This window comes from Saccoglossus kowalevskii, chromosome 20, assembly GCF_978046115.1.
Source record: "Saccoglossus kowalevskii chromosome 20, keSacKowa6.1, whole genome shotgun sequence".
In the NCBI taxonomy this organism is placed as follows: Eukaryota; Metazoa; Hemichordata; class Enteropneusta; family Harrimaniidae; genus Saccoglossus; species Saccoglossus kowalevskii.
The window spans coordinates 22129146-22145558 of NC_140660.1; the positions used below are offsets into that span (position 1 = coordinate 22129146).

The 16413-nt window shown below is 34.2% G+C and overlaps 1 long non-coding RNA gene across 1 annotated transcript; it reads left to right on the forward strand.

Moving 5' to 3' along the window:
• The first annotated feature begins 10598 nt into the window (after window positions 1–10598).
• LOC146730147 (uncharacterized) lies at window positions 10599–11021 on the forward strand. Its single transcript, XR_014927770.1, has 2 exons — window positions 10599–10706; window positions 10815–11021. It is a non-coding gene; the product is annotated as an uncharacterized LOC146730147 (long non-coding RNA).
• The last annotated feature ends 5392 nt before the right edge of the window (window positions 11022–16413 follow it).

Below are 16413 nucleotides of genomic sequence, written 5' to 3' on the forward strand. Positions count from 1 at the left end.
GAAGGCGAGTACGTTCTGCATCTGAGGTCTCAGAGTCCTGGGCGCGCACAAGAATGCGCTCCAGTGTGGCGCCCACAAATTCCAGACCTTGCGTTTTAAGGCGAGCGATCGCTCCGCGCTCCTAACGCTCGCCTGAAACGCCTCTCAGGCGAATGATTTATCGCTCACCTTGTGAAAAAAAGATCCAAACATTTTTTATTACAGTATTTCGGTTTCGATCGCTAGTATTTATGCTAAGCCTTGCTTTGTTATGGTCCTGCTCCTTTCTATTAACCGTAAAAGGGTGATAAACCTTGCGGTAGTAGGCCATTTGTATCGTGCATTCTCATTGGTCGACATGACGCATTTTCTTTCAAGGTGACAGTCAATAGCCAATTAGATTACGCGATACAGGCTGAATTCAGTTGCATCGAGAAATTGACCTCGTGACCTAAACTCAACTACGCATGCCTCATTTTTGTAAATAGCCGCCGTCATGGCCTCTAGATTTTCGACGAGCCGATCAAAAGGAAATAGCGTCCAGTTGTCAACATTTTTAAACTGGATGGTTGGAAAGGATATGGGTTATCATGTAGACGAAACCGAAAAAGGTCACAAGCTTGTTACGGAAGTGTGGTGCAAACTTTGCGCACAATATATTGACAAGATACTCGCAGACGGGAACATTAGTGGCCAAGCCGAAACAGACCTCCAAGTCTATGTTAAAGGGACGAATTATGTGACAAAGCATAATGTTAGTTTAGTTTGGGTAGTTTGCTTTAATTTTATTTATATACATTGAACATTATGACTGGCTAATATTTTATCAACACTTATGTATCTGATATAATAAAGTAATAACAATTTATAGTTATAGTTCTACATGTATGTTATTTAGTACGATATAATCAGTGTTATATAAAATATATTAATCAATGTTTTAATACCACTACATGTTTTAATTAAAGTTAATTCCATAAATATTTTAAAATTATTGTTACAGTTTACTATGAAGTTCAAGACTTGAACCAGTGAATGTGTTAATAATTTAACTATTTCTGTAAGTGTTTCTTTAATATATTTTTTTATTTTCATTAATTTTATTAATCAAAGCTAATCTACTTTTTTATTGACTATAATCAATAATAATGTTATTACTTTAATAATGGGTATCTTGATTAACACTATGATTTTATATTGATCTAGGGTCACATTGCTGCCCAGAAGTTCAGGATGTTGTAGGAAGATGACCATCAAGCCAGTGTGAGTGATGATAGTGTTTCCAGTAGTGATGTTTCTAAAAGAAGTCAGCCTCGAATTGATGCTGCTATTAATGAGCAGTCAGAGGAAGCCTATCGAAAGCTGCTGAAAACTGCATATCTCATGGGAGTTCATGCAAAAAGAGAAAGCTTGATGAGCCAGAAGTCAATGATTCAGATTCAGAGAATTAACAATTTTGAGTATAAACAAACACTGAAAAATCTGTAACTTTATTCAAAAGTAATAAAAATTACTTGCACTTAATATTTCTTGCTAATCCATAAAGTGTTCTGATTGTATTTTTTCAAAATTTAAGTAATCACTCTCCTGTTACTCTCCTTAATGTTCTCAGAAGAGCAATTTCCAGCTCACCTGCCATTTCTAAAACACAAGCCCTGCTTATTACGGTGTAACATCAGGGAGCTGGAAACATTAACGCCATCTTGAAGTTGTAAGGCTTCGTCCGCAACATTGCCCATTAGCATAGGCGGCAGCTTTAAAGCGAGTAGAGCGCGAAGTACGTTTCACACGATGTTACGTTATTTTTTTTTCATTAGCAAGTATAATTTGTTATGACTATATTCATCACTTTAAATTCCCAAATAAAAGCGTGTAGCGGGTCAAACTGTTTCTAGGCAATCAATATCGTTTTATTAAGAATATTAAGAGAACAAAAACGTAAAGCTATGTGAATGGATTGAAACTACTGCTGAAGATAGAAAACTAAAACAGCAGTGTCAACGGAAAATTAGATGGGTGCACGCTACTGCATAAACGGAAACGATGGCTTTGTTTATAGAGGGACTGTGATTTGGCCGATGTCGACGAGCAACAGATATTCTGTACTCACTTCCTCCGTCGTCTGATCAGCGGCCCTCAACGGTCTCACGTATCGGTGTCATTATCGGTTAAGTAGTTGAAACTCTTTCACGTTGATGCGAATATTTCAGCCTAATCGTCCCCTTCGAACAACTCTCGAGGTTGGTCATTATATGATCTAGACGTGTTTGCAATCTGTTGCGATTCCGACAAAAAACTCTTGAAAAATAAATTTAAATTGCGTAAACGAGGAGTGAACGCGAAAGTCCTGTAATTTCGCATCGGAATCACAACAGGCTGCAGGAAGGTCTAAATTCTAAATATGACCTTGAGTTGCAGATTTTTCTTTGCCTCGTCTGTCATTGGCGTTTTTGCTTTCTTTTTTTCATCGTCATTGCGTTAGTAAGATGGTATTATTAAAATAGAATATAGAAAATAAAACGAAGTCTTGACTGATAATAATGCTGACAATGGACGTTAGATTAATATGCATTGTTTGGGACAGGAAGCTTGTCACCCGTTATATCAGAATCGTCAACAACAGAGTATTACCGGTAGTATACATATACATGTTATAAACATTATGCAAATATTAACGAAACGGTAGTAGTATTAGCGTTTGAGCACTGGTCTATCCGAAATTTGGAAAAGCTGGGATGATGAATCAAGGTACATGTACAAAGTAACCGTTTTTTTAATTATTGAAAAATCAAGAAGAAAAAAAAAAGAAAATTTCCCTTCCCACTACATTAAGATCAATATGGACCACCGAAATTTGGCGTTCATTTAAAAAAATAAACCATAATTTTCAGTAATACTGACTTCGAAAATTATGATACAAAAATAATTCATTCATACCACAAACCAACGCCGTTTTTGTTTACTTTTCATAACTGTTACAAAGTATTTCATATCTGGTGGTTAAAATTCCTAGATTTAGGTTTTCAACATTGTATGATGTATCATGAGGTGGTATATGATCACTAACAGTGGTCCATTCTGTATTTACACTACCACGTTGTTGAATGACATATTTGATAATTTCGCTACCACCATCATCTTTAGGATGGTTCCATTCAAGTTTACAAGATTTTCCACCAATGTCGCTCACATTTAGGGGACCCTCTGGTTTAGATGGTTTGTCTGTAAGTAAACACACAATTTAGTTATTAAACACAGTTTCACAAAACAGGACGAAGATAAATATTGTCTCATATCATATCATATTCCAAAACTATCTGATGTAAATCACTTATAAAGGTTCCAGGTAGAAGTAGACATTGGAATATGCAAGACAAGCATTTGTCAACATGTATTCTTATTTGCAGAAATAATAATTAAATTTGTTCTTTTATAATGATGTCTTAATCAATTACAAAAGTTGTATTACATTATGCCAGTATTTTGAGTTCATTTACAAATCAAAGAAAGCTTAAAAAGAACTCATGTGTGCTGAGAGTATTGGAAACATATTAAAAATCATTTGGCTTTCCAAACTAGAAGTGTGGCTACTAATATTTGTCCGCAATTTGAAATATACAACATGAAGAGAATGTGGTCCACTATATTGAAGTTTATAATACTTATAGCAAATACATTTGATATTATATCTGTAGTTTTTGATCTAATTTATTTCAGCATACTTATACCACAAGCTCAAAATTAAACATAAGAATTGTGTGCCCTTGGCATCATTCTGTGCCCCTCATTCTGCACCAATGATAAAATTCATACTGAGTTCAAGCTTTTTAAAAAATGTAAAAACATAAACTTCTTTATCAACGCAATGGGGATGCTTTCACATGAAATTCTGTTATAATATTTGTGGAGCAATGGAAATCAAAGAAAGCTTAGAAAGAACTCCCATGTGCTGAGAGTATTGGAGACACATTAAATATAATTTGAAATTACTTAGCTGAAAACTAATTATGCAAATCAGAAAATTAATATGACCAGATTTGAGTGTAAAACTAACGAGGTCTGCGCAATGTAACAGAAAATCTATGTCTCCAAGTTTAATTGAAATGTGATTAGAATAAAAAAATTATGAATTATTATGCTTATTAGGGAATTAATATGAACAGATTTTTACCCCAAACTAATTAGGTTTGTACATTGTCCTAGAGCATCTTTGTACTAAGTTTCATTGAAATGGAATAATTAGTACCGTAAAAACTCCAAAATTTCGACCCTTCTAAAAATTCGAACACCTAATTATTTGCCGGGTTTCGGTGTTTTATTTACCTCTAAATTTTCGACTCCACTAAAAATTGCCGACTCATTCTTATTCAAAAATTGCGACCAGTTTTAGTTTTCCCCCAAACGAAAAAAAAAATGATGTGAGCATTCAAACGGGACCTTCCTCGAAGGCATGAATCCGGGTTTCTGATTGACTGAGAGATTTTTATTTTATTGGTAACGAAAATATATTCTAAATAAATATATTGAAGATAATATTTGGTAATCGTAGTCCTAAATAACTATTAAAAATTTATTTATTTATTTATTCTAAATAAACGAAGTTTCAAATAAAAACGAACACAAAAATCTCGGCATGCTGCGTTTCTGAATTGTTGATTATTACTGTACTCAGTAGTGATTATAATAATGTAAACAAAATAAATTTGTTGAATGGTTATGAAATACAAATAAAAGTCAACTTAGTTTCATCGTAAGCGAATGATTCCGGTCTCGTATAAAGTTTGATGCTGTAGGATATTCGCCATGTTCTCTTAGGTCAAATAGGTCAAATCGCTAATTAACCAATCAAAAAGCTGGATGATGCCAACGTGTTCAAATTACCATAGCTTATTTAAATATGTTAATGTTATTGAACGCAATGCGGAAGAGATGTTGTAGTACGATATTTTGGCTTGGATTTTGATGCGAAAACGGCATGATTTTTTTTAAATAAAAAAATTAGTTGTTTTTAAAAAATAAACTGGTCATCTGAAGAATAATTTAACATTGTTCACAGTGATAACAGCTCATTCTCGAAAGGAAGCTTACTCCACAGGGAGCCCAGGAACTATAATCAACTGTAATACGCAGTCTGTATGAGCGGGGGGGGTATCGGCTGGTATCCAGTGTACGAAATAGACAAGGGATGAAGGCTCCAGCCAGCTCACATTTTTTAAACTCGGAAAAAAAGGAACAAAAAAAATGAAATATAAAATCTAAAAAAAATACCAGGTTGAAGAATATTAGTTGCTTCTTCAAATTTCGCCAAAGCCCTACCTACATTTTACCGATATCTGCAGAATAAATCAAGAAAACTACACAAATTTACTCCATTTTGGAATTCCTAACGGTTTGTCCGAACGCACGGCACAGTTGGAGGCGTGGCCTGTTCAGCATTTGTCAACAACCAATCACAAGACTGGTTACGAACCCCATCGAGGTCACAACTCGGTTAGCCTTGCTCAACTGGTCTTTTCGTCCATTTTTTCGAGTTTAAAAAATGTGAGCTGGCTGAAGCCTTCATCCCTTGTCTATTTCGTACACTGGATACCAGCCGATACCACCCCCCCCCCGCTCATACAGACTGCGTATTACAGCTGATTATAGTTCCTGGGCTCCCTGTGATCCAAGGGCGAATTTACGGCAGAATCTGGTCCCTCAAATAAGGGACACGTGAGCTTTGATTCTAACCGGATACTTGCACTGGGTCGGGGAGATCGTTTGCTAAACTTCCATGTATCTTTTGTCCAATGGGTACCTGTACTTCGAACATTCGCAAGTTTTCCTAGGTAGTGCGAGACAGCTTTGTCTTTTGACCTATTAGTTTTGTGCTGACCTCTTCTCCGTGTCTTGATGTTTTGTTTTGCTTGTCATAATACTCACTGATTGATGACTTTGTTTAGATTTTGAGTTACAACTCGGCCACGACCTTTGCTTTTACCTTGAAACATGGGGAAGTTTACGTCAATTGACGGACATTGCATTTTTTAAAAACTAATGAAGCACACTGTCTATCATCCCCATTTTTTCATTCGCTGATTTCTATTCTGAAAAATTCGACCGTCCGAAAATGCACCTTAATTTTGACTCTAAAAACACGTCACATTTCCAACACCAATTATTTTAAACCGGTCGAAATTTTGGAGTTTTTATGGTACTTTAAATATCAGTGTGAAAGCTTAAAATTATGCAAATTAGGTAATTAATATGTACAGATTTTAACCCACAATTATTCAGGTCTGTCTATTGTCCTACAGCATCCATGTACATTCATTGATATGTGATGTATAGTACCTGAGATATCAGTGTGAAAGTTGGTTAATTATGCAAATTAGGTGATTAATATGCACAAATATTTACCGGAAACTAATTGGGTCTGCATAATTCTAGATTCATTGAAATGTGATGATTAGTACTTTAGATATCAGTAGAAAAGCTGAAAATTAATTATGCAAATTAGGTAATTAATATGCACAATTATTTACCCTAAAACTAATCAGGTCTCTGCATAGTCCTGAAGGATCTATGTACCAAGTTTCATTGAAATGCGATGATTAGTACTTGAGATACCCGTGGAAAAGCTGAAAATTAACTAATTATGCAAATTAGGTGATTAATATGCACAAATATTTATCGAAAACAATCAATCTCTGCATAGTCCTTGAGTATGTAAGTACCAAGTTTCATTGAAATGTAATGCTAACTACTTATATCAAATGCTGAAAATTAATTAATTATACAAATTAGGTAATTAATATGTACTGATATTACCATAAAAACTATCAGGTCTGTGCAGTGTCATATGACATCGATGTACCAAGTTTCATTGAAATGTGATGATTAGTACTTATATCAAATGCTGAAAATTAATTAATTATGCTAATTAGGTAATTAATATAAACTGATATTACCATAAAAACTATCAGGTCTGTGCAGTGTCATATGACATCTATGTACCAAGTTTCATTGAAATGTGATAATTAGTACTTGAGATATCAGTGGAAAAAACGAAAATTGACTAATCATTATGCAAATTAGGTAATTAGTATCCACGGATTATTACCAAAAACTAATCAAAATCTACCGTAGCATTAGTTCAGAGCATGTATGTACAAAGTTTCATCAAAATCCAATGAGTGGTTGTTTAGATATCAGTGGAACAATCATGGAACAGCTAAAAATCAGCTAATTAACGTGCAAATTAGATAATTAATATGAACAGATTTTTACCAAAAACTAATCAAATCTGCGCATATGTTCAGAGCATCTATGTACCAAGTTTCATCAAAATCCAATGAGTGGTTCTTTAGATATCAGTGGAAAAGTCATAGAACAACTAAAAATTAGCTAATTATCATGCAAATTAGGTAATTAACGAGCATGGATTTTTACCAAAACCTAATCAAATCTGCGCATTGGCCCAGAGCATCTGTGCACCAAGTTTCATCAAAAATCGATGTATGGTTCTTGAGATAGCAGTGGAACAGTCGGACACACATACACACATACACACACCCATACACACATACACACACACAGACACACTAACTGCAAAGACACCCATTTTGTGCTTCGCACATGGGAGTCAAAAACTAAAAGGAATGGGTTAGCTATGATTTGGTAAAAATGACAGACAAACATGCCACAATTGCTAGTTTCCAAAGGAGTAGCATGACATTGTATAGAACATATTTATTTGCAAATGAATATTCAGTGAAACAAACAGGGGATGAGACTAACAAACAGACTGTAGCATGCTTACATGAGATAGCAAACAAAAATGGTTAATTCTAAGGTCACGAAACCATAAAAAAAATATTATTTTTGGGAGTGGCGGAATTACTAGAACTGAAATTATATTTTGAGAGATCATTGTCAGAGGTATGATTGAAAAAATGAAAAAGAAACTATGATTTTGAAAAAAGTGTTCTAGTGATGACGGCCACCTCATGTACCACACTGTAAGAGTTTATTGTTGTGCTTTGTAAACAATTTCTCAGTTCATTCACACTGTTGGCTTGAAGGAAAAATCAAAGAAAGCTTAGAAAGAGCTCCTGTGTGCTGAGAGTATTAAAGACACATTAAAATTCTAAATTACTTGTACTTGAGATATTGATGGGAAAGCTGAAAACCAATTATGTAAATCAGGTAACTAATATGAACAGATTTGAGTGTAAAACTAATAAGGTCTGCGTAATTCAATATCTATGTACCAAGTTTCAGTGAAACGTGATTAGAGCAAAAATATTAATATGAATTATTATGCTAATTAGAGAATTAATATGAACAAATTTTAAGCCAAAATTAATCAGGCCTGTCTATTGTCCTAGAGCATTTATGTACTGAATTTTATTGAAATGTAATGATGAGTAATTGAGATATCAGTGTTAAATATTTTTTTAATTAGGTGATTAATAAGCATAAATATTCACCAAAAACTAATTGGGTCCTAGGTTCATTGAAATGTGATGATGAATACTTTTAAAAGTTTCATTAAACTCCAATTAGTGGTTCTTTATATATCAGTGGAACATTCATGGAAAAAATTAACTAATTATGCAAATTCGGTAATTAAACAATTATTTACCCTAAAACTAATCAGGTCTCTGCATAGTCCTAGAAGATCTATGTCGCAAGTCTCATTGAAATATGATGATTAGTACTACTTGAAATATCAAAAGCTGAAAATTAATTAATTATGCAAATTAGGTTATTAATATGTACTGATATTACCCTAAAAACTATCAGGTCTGTGCAGTGTCCTATGACATCTATGTACCAAGTTTCAGTGAAGAAATGTGATGATTACTACTTGAAATATCAAAAGCTAAAAATTACTTCATTAAGCAAATTAGGTAATTAATATGTACTGATATTACCCTACAAACTATCAGGTCTGTGTAGTGTCCTATGCCATCTATGTACCAAGTTTTATTGAAATATGATTAGTGCTTGAGATATCAGTGGAAAAGCCGAAAATTGATTAATCATTATGCAAATTAGCTAATTAATATGCATGGATTTTTACCTAAAACTAATCAAATCTGCACATTAGTTCAGTGCATCTATGTGCCAAGTTTCATCAAAATTTGATTACCGCGGTAGTGGTTCTTGAGATAACAGTGGAACAAAAAAAGTGACATACATACATATAAAATTATATAAAACACATTGATCAAACTTGGGAAATTCATTTAATCGTGCTTTAACTTGAGAGAAGAAAACATGAAACTGACTACACCAGCTGCCTCATAATATTTACATTATTTATTTCTGATACTAGTAGTGATTTTAATTTTTTTTCTATTTAGCTATTTTAATAATTACTGTATTTTACTTTCTTTTTTCTGATCATTTATTTTTAATTGTTTATGTTTTTTTCTAAAACATATTTACTTTATTGTAATCAAATCAATAATTTAATTTAAAAAGAAAATTGGATTGTTTTCTATATTTGTGTTGGTGAATATTTGGTTTAGTAATGCATGTACTTAACCTTATCTTAAGATAGCTAACTATATTGTGTTCAGTTTTTCCTCTCTTGTTTTGAAACAGTTCTTTATTTATTTTGCTATTTGTATTATTGTGTTCTCATCTTTAATATTTAAAAGATATTTTATTTTTTCTTTATTTTTGCTAAATGTGCGGGTGATGACAGCTTATAAAGTTTTTTTCGTAATGATCACATGTTAACAGAAAATGTTATTCGTCTTCTTTGGCATTCTTTTCACAAAATAGACATTTTCTGTCAGATATATCTGTGTTGTTATATCTCCCAGTCTCTATTCGTAGTCTGTGAGCATTAATCCCCAATTTTATGCAAGTCTAGATTTTAATTGAATTAATAAGGCTACAAATTTATGCCGGAAAGCCTTTCTGCAGTTTTTATGATTGTAATCAGCCAAAACGTCTATCTACCAGTCCAACGATCATACTTTCTTGTGGTCAAAAACCTACAGCACAGAAATGTTGGAGAAAGCTAGTTTAGACGTTTTTGTTTATAAATTTGTCAAGAACAAGATGGCAGCATATATTTTCTGTTGATATTGAAAATCTTCTGTAATTTTGCTTCCAGTTAAGGTATTTGAGATAGTTAGACGTATCGATCTGCTTATTTTTAGCAGCAAAGCTGAATACCTCTTAAATGGCCCAATACAATCCATCACATAGTGTTGAATCTTTATGACTTCTCAGGACTGTTGAATGATCAGCAGGAGGAGACAAACCTACAAGAACTACAATTCAGTGGTGCCACCAAGTGGGGGAGATAGGATACTCCCTACCAGGGTACGTGGAGTTTTTGATAATTCTAAGTTAAAATGGAGCATTCTATGGTTTCCTTGAGGCCAATATTACTATCAGACAGGTCACAGTTGAAGACTGTGGCCACATGTGATCCCTGGTCAATCAGAATTTTAAGAAAATGCTTTGTCACTGTAAGTGCAAGCTACCTGTGCAGTGATTGGCACTCAGTAATTCAGCTGTTATGATTTATTGTTCAGTTCTTTTGTTTAAATCCAAATTTGCATATGTTGGCCTCTGACCCCTGTCTGCCTTCAACCATGTGGCAGTTCAGTGTGGTTCCAGTCTTCCTAAAGTGAAGATGTGTCCTGGGTTGTTTGAGCCAAGATTCGGTACGCCATAGTGGTGGTTTGGTTTACTTGTCTCGAAAGACATCACTATTCAAGGTAAGCATTATTGGTGTTTTAATTTGTAGTATTCTTGTAGTTGTGTAATAATTTATTCTTTTGTGCACTAAACATTAAGCAAGTGATATTTGTATGTTTTCTTTATAGACCACATGGCATGGAGTAAAGTACGGAACAAGATGTTGGTGTCGACAGTTCCTTTGAAATACTCATTCTAAATTCAATTTAATTTGTGTAACTTTGTTATTTGCTAATTTTTACTGTTTTTGAATTTCTATTTAGAACCGTGTCCCATATCTCTGTGTGTATTGTAACTCATGTATATAGAATAAATGGAAGTCGTGTGTTACTTGATAGTGTTATTATACTCGTAAACCTCCGTAGGGTTTTGGATCGTACAGTCACAAAATGATATATATACCATACATGTATGTTAAAGGTGTCAAATAAGAAATAATCATCGGACAGAAAAACAAACCGCTATTTTAGTGTTTGTTATATTGACTAGTAATTTGTGTACGTAGGTTTTAGTACTGTAAAATAAACTCCAGTTAATGGCGCCTAGTGGTTGCTTGGCAAGTAGTGTCCAGGTGTACATGCATGAATCAGCTAGGTCATGGTTCAATTAGCAGTGTGCTGGTATTGAGTATGCATTGGGTGTTATGGTATGCACTTACAGGTGGGTGTATGGAATAAAGCTAATCAGGTTGGAGTGATTAATGGAACTGCTTTTGTGATGCAAAGTATTTCAGTGTGCTTGGTAATTGTGCAGTGTGATGTGGGCAGTTGTCCATTAGTTGTCCAGGAATGAGCATCTCCTGCAATTCTACTTGTGGTGACTCGTAATTTTACTATTAACTGGCAAGGTGTTGGTGGGAGTCTGTTGTAACTTCCCTGTATTAGGTCTGCCAAGCATATAGAGTAAAGGTCTGCCAAAGTGGTCTTGCAGCTTTAAGATATTCCAAAGACTTGGAGTTTCCACCGTTTTGGTGAGGGAGATGGGTAAGGCGACAGCACATAATCTGTGAGTCGTAACGCACGGTGCATGTAGAACAGTCTGTGTGAAAGACTGAAGTGGAATTTTGGACTATTGGTAGTGAAGCTAAAAAGTGTTGTATTGGGCAAGTGAACAATTGAACTTACCAGATATTAGGACAGTCTGAACTAGTTGGTTGATTAAACCAATTGTATTACTAACTTCTGTCAGATCTTAACTTGCTGCTTATTCTTATATTATGTGTATGTTTCACGCATTACTGTAGTTTATGAGAGAGTATTCTAGTATTAATTCTGTACTACACCTTGGTGTGTTTTCTGCTTGTAATGTATGTTACATGTGCAGCTTACCAAATATTTCTGACAAATAGGGCTTTTTATTATCAAAGAAGAATTTCAATGGACTTTATCACAGACAATGCGCCAAGAAATTTCACGCAGAAAATCCCAGTGTGCTCTTGCAATCGCAGATTTAAAAGGGTCGTCATTTTGGTTGTCACATAGTAATTATGTAAACACAGACTGCCCAGTTTGTATGAATTTGTGAACTAAATATATGTTTCTGAATGAGACAATTTAAGAGACAAAATGCTTTATTTAAAAACATCAAACCCTTTTCACCACCAGTTCCCTCTTTTCATCACAAATTCACAAAATAGTCCTCTTGATAGCCTGTACTTTCATTCAGAAGATTAAGACAAAAATATCCAAATCTATGAGTCAAAGTTGAAAATTTGCTCAAATTTTGTTAGTTGGCTCCAAAATTAAGGTTATTCCAGAAATATTGAAAACTATATGAAAAAGTTTGGGTGAGAAATTCTGGTGGTGAAAAGGTTAAACTTAAAAAAATAACTAAACTACAATGTACCTAATTAAATAAACCTGTCTCATTGACAAAGAATGAGTTCCCTCATCTTTTATAGGAAATTATGCTAAAGTATATTTACTTACATGTGATTGTTATTCCATTGGATTCCAGATATTCACTCCTACCTACTGCATACTGTGCACAAACTCTGAAGTAGTATTCAGTAGATAGCTTAAGATTTGTAACATTATATGAACTAACATCAGGTGGAATCTGATCGCTGACTGTGGTCCATTCTGTCTTTGTATTATCACGTTGCTCAATAACATATCGGATTATTTTACTGTTGCCATCACATGGAAGGTTCCATTTAAGTTTACAGGATTGTGCATTGATGGGAATCACATTCAAGGTACCCTCAGGTTTGGATGGTTTACCATCTAAAAATAAGTACATGTAGCACGAGTTTCAAATCTATGAACATTGTACTACAAAATGAATATAATTAAACATTGGTATAAAAATGGAACCATTCACATATATGGTAAATTAGTTTAGCATAAATGTATTTGAATGTAATAGAAATAATAACTATTACTCAACAAGTACCAGTAACATCTGAGGATACTGTATGTGCAGTATATTTTGTTTGGTCATTACCAGAAGGAAATACACATAATGAGAAACAATTAAAAAGAAAATATCGTAGTGTACTTTTCTTTGATGAAAATGGCAATACATATTTCTCCACCAGATCTTTCCTTCTATCCTCTAATATAATATTTAACCATTTTGTGTTGTGACTGCTGATTGTGGTTTGTTCCCGCAAGTATTCAAACACTTCATTTGGAGTTTCCATTTTCTCAGAATCCCACTTTGGTATCAGATGATGAACATCACTGCATAGTTCTTTCAATGATCTCAAGTCATCTGTAAAAAGTGACACAAGTCAATATAAGTATGGTAAATTTCAGTGCTTATTCCATAAATCTTGTACATGTAATGTATGAAATGGCTAAATTAAATATACTTTATATAAAATGTGAATGTTTTATATTTGGCAGACATACTCACTATTTAGTAACATGATGTAATTTAAAGTTAAAACTTGGAAGAGATCAGAAAATAGCAGGTTGATAAATAAATGTGATTATTAATTTACCTTCCCCTATTTCCTTGGCAATATTAAGTAGCATCTTTCTGAATTCTGTTTCTCTCAAATCTTGGATCTTTGACAAAGAGGCACCTTCTTTTACAGTGACAACAATAAACAATTCATATCGACTATGCTAAACAGTAGATCTTAATAAAAATGTTTTTAGATATGACAGATTAATAAAACTATTGAACCATGAAATGCTTTAGAAATAAATTAGTCGTATATGCTTAATATACACAATCGTTATAACATAATTCATATGTCAATGCATTATTCTACTTTATACTGAACTGACTAACCCTAATTAAACATACCATCATTATGATACCAACTATCAGTACAACCATTCCACACTTGTGATATATCTACCTTTTCTAAATAAGTATACAGCCAGCACTGAACTCACTATACACTATGATACTAGCTGTAAGTAAAGACTTTACATACATAGTACTGATCACATACCAACAACATGCTATCAGCACAATCCATCCACATTTGTGATATATCTACACTATACTAAATACTGTATTTATCCGGTTAAGAGCCCATGCCTGGACAAACGCCCACCCCCCACTTTTGATAAAATAAAGGAGTTGAGGTCATGTCCTAGCAAATGCCCAGGGGTGTTTTTTCTACACCTGTAATAAAATAAAACAAAAACCTATTTTTGTTCGTTGTATTAACAGTTTACTTCCTTGGAGTCTGTTGTGCTTCTGATAACAAAATTTGAAAAATAAATGTCAATTGCATAAAACAAGGAGTGAACGCGACATAAATAGAGCAGCGCGTACATTAACCACTGTTTACGTAGTTTACATTTATTTTTTCAAGATTTTTTATTAGAAACATAACAGCCAGCGAGTCAAAAAAAATGTATATTAAAGGAGAAACGGTAGTTGTCTTTTTGAAATATGTCGTGGCCCTGAAAAGGACAGTTAGGTTTGTGTTTCCTTATAGTATGGAACTATAAACCCCAGGAAGAACAACGAAACTAAGAGGATTAAAAAAACCTTTGTCTTAGTTTATCTTACAGTGCTTTCGCTTTTGTTTCCACAACATTAGTCATACTCCATGTTAGTTGCCGACGATACGCCCGTATCAACCGCTTTGCTGGAAACGGAAAATTTGAAAAAAAAATTCATATCTGCGCAGTAAAATATTACATTCACTACTCATGCGCAAACAAGTCGGTCTGCAGGGTGACCTTCAGTGTACCGGAAATCATGCAACGGGTCGGAGTTTTAGCGAGTTTTCATAATTTTCAATGTCGTTTTTAGATTACTTCTTGTTTTTTTCAACCCTCGAAAAAATAAGGTTGCGAAAGTTTGCGAAACATGGGGTTTGGTATGCTGTTTGTTGTCGAGATATCCCGACTTATTCCGTGTTTCCCTTCGATCGCCAGAAGTGGCAATGTGTTTTTTTTCCCGTTGAATGTCGCTCATTTATCAGTGTTTTTGTCTTGGCGCCATTGTTTTTTTATGCTATAACCGAAACAACTCGATCACGTGATCTCCCGAAGTCGCCCGATTGACTTTGAAAATGACCGATAGTCGGAGATAAACGTTCATTTGCGTAAATCGGCTTATTTTTTAAAGCGACGAAATAAACAGTCAAAATAAACATTCAACATCGCGGCAACTATCATAGTTCAAAGGAAACGAAGTGGTTGTTCTTCCTGGGGTTTATAGTTCCATGTTCCATGCTTATAGAAACGATTCAAGCAAATCTTACAGTATACAGGAGAGCCGCGAAGCAAGTGTCGCACTCGTTCAGCTTTAGCGTCGCCGACAATGACACCAATGTTACAATATTGTAGCAACCCGTACCTGAGAGAGTGGTTTAAAGCATGTTGTTTTGGCTTAAAAATATTTGCGAATCCATAACTGGGGCCAGCAATTTTGCAATGTCATGCCTAAGACTGCCAACTTTTTTTACCATCTTTCACCACAGCTATTGCATTTCATGGAAACTATTGTTCTGTCGTTGGAAAAAAAAATCCTCCTATTTCAAGCCCACCGCAATATCCATATAACTTGCTGAATGGTAACTTTCACCATGATTGATGAACGAATGCCTAGTCTGATAAAAAAGCGATGTTGAATTTACCTCTATGATGAAACACTAGTAGTGTCATTCTTAGCCAATCGGTAAAGCAAATGCTTAAAGGTCAAAGATGATTGTCAGACGGTAAACAAAAGCATCGTGTGAGTCGTTTGCCGCGACCCCATTTTTCTTGTCTCTTTATTCTGATTAGACGTGAATTAAAAGTACCAAGCTACCAGACAGTGAAATCCATGGATTAAATGTGCTAAGTCCAAATTGTGTGGGATGACATCGACAAAATTCAAGACGAAGCTATAGGGATTTTGTTCGATCACGACAGTGGCGCCGACTGTGAATTTCAGGGTTTTGACTTTTACGAAGATAGCAATGAACGTACAATTAGAGATCTTAGATGGTTTTTTCTTCTAACAACTATGAACTTTCGTAATTTTACTGCATAAATTATTATTCATCTTGTATGGCTTTTGATCCGGTATTTGTCAAAACCGGAAACAATTCACGTGTATGAGGCGGCGTGTTTGTCGACGGGGATATTCTAATTCAAATGAATCTTCACTGTCGATTTTTATTATTTCTGGTTTTAATATTTGTCACATTCTAAGCAATAAATTATTTCTTGTTACACTTCTAATAATGCATATTGTTCATTTATTTTTGTTGCATGTTTTTATTTGCCGTTTTACTCCCTGTCGCAGTTCGATCTGCGTGTTGCCAAT